Genomic DNA, 6,143 nt, shown 5'->3' on the forward strand with positions numbered 1-6,143 from the left:
TTTGAGGAGAGTTTAATAAAGAAGGTACTTGAAAAGATGAGGGCGACCCATGAGACAGGGTACAATTTCCCCGGGCTGGTCATAGCCCTGAGTTATCACCTCCCCTGGGCCTTTGGGTACAGAGATAGAGAGCAGCCTGGAGGCAGCCACCTGGCGGGAAGTAGGGCTTTTGGCAGAGGGGCTCCCATAACACACTGCGGCCTTGTAAGAGAGAAGGATGGGGTGTACATATCTGAGCCATCCTCGTTTCATCACACTTCCCAGTCCTGTTTCCTCACCAGGACCTGCAGGGGAAGGAACTGCCTCCCGGGGCAGGACGATGCAGAGTACAGGCTGCAAGGGTCCCAACAAGCAAGGGGAAGTCTCAGGAACACTGGTACCCGGGAAAGCTATTGTTACTTAGGAATACTGGTACCCGGCAAAGCTATTGTTACCTTGAAACTGAACATGTTCAGGCAAAGCGTAAGTTTGGGATTCTTGTATTGTAAAGAAAGGTAGCTAAGGCGTGCCTGTATTTTTTAACCAACTGATGGTTGCCTGACAATTGCCTTCTGTCCCTTACATGTAATAGGAGAGTCTCTTAACCCACTCAAAGTGAATTGGGTCTGAAAATGGCCGTGCTCTTGAATGCAAGAGATAGCCTAAGAGGATTGCTAGTCCTTCATGGCCCTCACAGCCAGCTTGTCTTCACTGATTTGTTTGTGCTCATTTTATATGCACAAATAAAGCATGTGATATTCCTTAGTATCATTGGGGGTGCCCCACCACCCCCATATCAAGATCTGCGCATGCTCCAGTCCCTTACATAAAATAATGCAGTACCTACATATAACCACATATATACCTTACCATGTACATGTCTAGATTATCTAAGCACCTCATGTAATGTAAATGCTACACAATAATGATTGTACTGTATTATTTAGGAAGTAAAAATGGGAAAGAGTCCATATGTGTTTGGAAATAATATTGTTGTCCTCTATTTATTCTTGACATTGGGTTGAATCCATGGATGCAGGAGCCATAGATAGAAAGCGTTGAGTGTATCCAGTTAAAGCCCAAGCTGCCCCTGCAACCCACAATGGCATGTTTTATTTGTTTCTATATGCCCAGAACCTGGCACAAGGCTGACATATGATAGAATACCAGTAAGCATTTGTTACATGTGTATGTCTCTGTGGCCCTCAGATTCCCATTGAGTGTCATTTATTAAGCCCTTACTACTTTTTAAGCAATGTCTCTGGCCATTCTCATCTCAGTATTCTAATTTAATATTCATAACCACTCTAATTAACTTACCCTCACTTTTATAAACATGGGAACCAAGGCTCAGAAAGACACAGAATGTAGGTTTTAATAAGGTTTCTGGTGGCTTCTCCGATTGAATGTTCTGTCCTCTTCTGCTCAGAAGCCGTCTCTGGATTGGTCACTGAACAGTTACTTCATGCATATGCATGGGCTGACTGCATGAATGAGTCCCCGGAGTCTGCAGTGTGCTTTGTGCATCTCTGAGCCTACCACTGAGTGTGCTGGGCTGCTGGCAGTTGTTGTCCCACTTTCTAAAACCGAGTTAAAATCATTTCAGTTAACATAGTTGTACATAATTATGGGCTGTAGTGTGCTATCTCAATGCATGTATACCATGTGAACTGGTCGAGGAGTTTCTGTTTCCCTTTCTGTCATTATTGTGTTTGGGGCCTTTGAGCTCCTCTCCACCACTTATTCATAAACTAGACAATGGATCATTGTGAGGTGCAATCCTCCCATGTGGTGGAGAACACTAGCACCTATTTCTTCTGTCTAAAAGTCTTTGATGCCCAAACTGCTCATCTCTTCTGAGTGCACTGTCAGCAAGAGCATTCATAGTGTCCGCCTCACTAGAACCCATTATGCAGCATGATCCAGTAAGGTGAATGCTGGCGCTGATCTTGGTTCTACATTAGAGGTAAGGAGCCTGGTGCTGTCACACTTGGCTTTTCCACTAATTCAGAACACACACATTGCTGGCAGTTTCTTCTGAGGAATGGTCGAAATGAAATTGTCAAGTACATCCTCCTTCGGTGATCTGAAATGGAGCTGCCAAAATACTTGCCAGTGACATCCACCTTTCTTAGAAGAATTACACATCACACAGACACAAACACACACACACACACACACACCACACACTCACAGAGAGAGAGACAGAGACAGAGACAGGGACAAAGACAGACAGAGAGAACAGGGGAAGGTAAGATGTCTGAGCAATATGTAATTGTGTAAGCCTGAGGACCTGAGTTGGCTCCCTAGTGGAAGAACCAACAATTGTCCTTTGTCCTCCACAGAGGAGCCACAGAGGTCCACACGCCTGCACTGACTCCCACCATTAATAAACAACTTTAAAACTGTAAAGAGAGGATAAACACTGAAAACTGACCCCTGTTTTTTGTTTTGTTTTGTTTTGTTTTGTTGGTTTTTCAAGACAGGGTTTCTCTGTGTAGCCCTGGCTATCCTGGAACTCACTCTGTAGACCAGGCTGGCCTAGAACTCAGAAATCCACCTGCCTCTGCCTCCCAAATGCTGGTATTAAAGGTGTGCACCACCACCGCCCAGCTAGCTGACCCCTGTTGAACACCATCTGCATTCACCTCTCTCCTCTCCACTGCCCCAAAAAGGAAGCTTGCACAGCTCTGACAGGTGTGATACACTGCGTCTTACTCAGCAGATTCAGTAAGTGTGTGGTGGACTTTGAGAGTCCATAAATGTCCATGCCCCATATATGTTAGTTGTGTTTTGGAGACAATGGACCAGAGGCTTTGTAGTGATAAGGAATGGCTGGCTGGCTGGCTCTTGTCCTTGGGTGGGACCAGACCTAAGCTCATCATTTTCTGCTTTATTTTACTAAGGATTCAAAGAAGATTTGGCTCTGATCTAGAAAAACATTTTCCTGTCCATGATAGGTGGTGTGGGATTGGGATAGGGAGGCAGGCAGGGAGAGTCTTATTTAGACTGCTTTCTACAACCTAAGGCTTTGCATGACAAGTGTTTCTTCTTCCATTGAGTCCTTAGGGCTGGCTCTTTCTCCACCCCTTTGGGAAAACCTTTGTCTCAGGCTACTCTTTATCTTCCTCTCTAACAGGAAGCTAGTTAAAGGCAGGTCTGCATCTAGTCCCTCTTTGTCCCCTTCCAGGCCCAAACTCTCAAAGTCCACCACACAGTTACTGAGCCAGAACATGGGAGTAGGAGGCAATGTATCATGTATGTCAGAGCTGTGACTGCTTCTTCTTTGGGACAGTTTAGATGGTGTACATGGTAGGTAGAGGCGAGGGGTGAAAGAACAGGCCACAGAGGTAGCAAAGGGTGGGATTCATGTTTAATGTGGTGTTGGAGGGGAACCCAGGGCTGTGCACACATTAGATTAATGCCCTACCACCAAGCAATACTCTAGCTCTAACTAATTCCTCTTAAGTTAGGAAAGGCAGAGAGTACCTTCTGCTTCTGACCTACCTCTGACAAGGGCTGTGTAGCACCTGGGGTGCTGCAAACTGGAGCCAGATGGGCGGAACTTAAGTCTGGCCCTTCCCTTGGCAGGTTGGGTAACCTGGAGCAACTTGCCTGACCTCCCCTTGCCTCAGTTTTCTAGTCTGTGAGGTGGGGAGGGCCTTTGTCTTAGAGTTCTTAGGACCGTGGTCTTTTGGAAGGAAATGGCCGATGGCGGGCAAGGGTCCAGCAAATGTGAGTTATTACGATGCTGTGTTTCTCTGGCGTTTTCAGCTGGCTGTGTTTCATGGTGCATTGTCCCTTCCTTCCCCAGCCTCCCCCACATTCCTGCTGCTGAGCCAGAGAACCCAGATCTGCAGGGCAGCAAGGAAACGCCTCTTCATCTTGCCGTGATGTCAGGAGGGCTCCTTATCAATAATGGAACAGTTTTTCCAGGAACCCAATCTAGAGAGCCCAGCACCCTGACTGCCGCAGGGCCTGGCTGGCTGGTGTTCCGGGAAGACACTGGGCAGAGAGGAGTGTTATCTCAAGTGTGTCTTGCCTGCGATGTGGGCAGAGGCGGGGCATGCCTGTCTTGAAACAGGGCTCTTTGGTGCTCCCATTTTGTGCTATACTGGCCCCAGACAGACAGCCCTGTACCTAACCTCCTGTGTTCAAGGCACAAGACGGAAGTCATTGGTGTGGCAGACATTCTGAGTGCCCTCTCCTCCTTTGCCACTCATCTCCAAGCCTTCCGAGTTCAGATGGCTTTGTTTTCAAATGGATCCTGCATCTTCCCCCATCTCAGGACCACAGAGCTCACTCCAGCTTGCCCTGGTGCCTGCAGCAGTGTCACCTTGCTTCCCTGATCTCTGTGTAGCCTCCTCCTGTGTTCTTCTTCGGCACACATAATCGTGCACATCCACACACGGATGCACATGCATGCAGACACAGACACATCAGCATCAACAGGTCATCTGAATACAAGGTTAATTTGTCACCTCTATGTCAGAACCTTCCAGGCCTGTGCTGAACTCAACTTAATGTTCTGTTTTGCTACTCTGTCCCCTGCAATCAGCCCTTCTGGTGTTCATTCATCACTTCTGGCTGTGCTGCCTGCTTCCACATCTGTCCCAGGGTGAGCTAGTTCTAACCTTGGACCTTCACCTTGCTGTCCTTGCTATGGCCGACTCCTACTCGCCATCCAGCTTTAGGGCCATCAATAGCACCTTCTCGGAGGAGCTTTCCCTTACTAAGCAGTGGCCTTGCGCTTTCATCTTTTCTGCCTTTTGTAGACAGACCTGAATATTTTTATGGCAAGACTCAGCTCAAGCAGAACCTGTCTGCTTGCTTCTCTCTCTCAAAGGGAACCCCTGGGGGCACAGGTCTGCCCCTCTTGCTCACCACCATATTCGAAGATCTCCAGCTATCCCTGGAATGTGGTGGGAGCCAGCCAGCAGGTTGTGTGGTAGAGTTGGGTGTGAGCTGGGGCTGAATCCTACCCTCAGTGAACATGATGTAATTCTCTAGAGGAGATCTCAGCCCTGCTGCTTCCTGCTGTGTGAGCTTAGGAAGGCTCTCACCTTCTCCTGGGCTATTAAATAGAGATGGGAGTCATCCAGACTCCATGAAATAAAGTCCATGCATCTGTTGGGTCTGGCACCCTTGCGGGAAGGGGCCTCTAGATACTTTTTTTGTTTGTTTGTTTGGTTGGTTGGTTTTTGTTTTTACACAGAGGCTGGCAGACCCCATGTGCAGCCATGTGAGTTACCACCAAGTCAAAAGTGTTGTCACTAACAGGGGACCAATGACCAGAGGATCCCTTTGGGCTGTGGCTGCCAGGTGGCTCAAAGAGACCACGGCCACTTAACTATAAGCCTTTCTTCTACATTCTGAGTGTTTGTCTTACAAATGACACACAATGGGCCTTGTAGGGTCTCTTTCCCTCTCACCAAACTACAAAAGCAACACATTGAAAGACTGCAGCTGTGAACATGCACACACCTTGTTGGAGAAAATTCATCATCACATGTGAGGGAAGATGGCAAAGAGGATAAGAGGGTGTCGAGCATGCTTCCCAGTGCCGGAGCTGCTGGTGAAAGGGAAGGCCCAACCTGATGTAACATTAGGGGAGCCAGGAGAATTTGGATTTTATGGCCATAAACATGCAGCTATAAAAACACTTTCAGTGTTGGCATTTCTACAGGAAAAATCATTTTCGTTATTGTGACTCTAAAGCACTCTTATATACTCCCCAACCAGCTTTCCTCAGTCCCACTGAAACAATTTATTTTATAGCCATGAACTTGAAGTCAGGGTTGGTCTACCTATAAAGCCAGTGAGGGCCATCAGTGCTTAGCAGACAGGCTTTTGCCAGTCTGCTGTATGACGTTTTATCCTTTAGCAAGGTGGACAAAGCACTTAACACAGCACCCAACCCACGCCTCTGAGCATTAACTGTTCCTCAGACTTGGTGTTTCATAAAATACTCTTAGTACTATGCTCCAATGCCCAGTGGCAGGGATTAAGTTCCGGTGCAGGTGACCTTGAACACAGTAATGTTCCACCTCCCAGACCATGCCTAGCTGTACCTTCTAACACAGAGCAAGGGAAGAAGCCCCCAGAGCAAGGTAAGAAGCCCTTGAATGTGTGGATGGAGAGAACACATAACATGTCATAACATA

This window comes from Mastomys coucha, unplaced genomic scaffold (genome assembly GCF_008632895.1).
Source record: "Mastomys coucha isolate ucsf_1 unplaced genomic scaffold, UCSF_Mcou_1 pScaffold5, whole genome shotgun sequence".
Classification (NCBI taxonomy): Eukaryota; Metazoa; Chordata; class Mammalia; order Rodentia; family Muridae; genus Mastomys; species Mastomys coucha.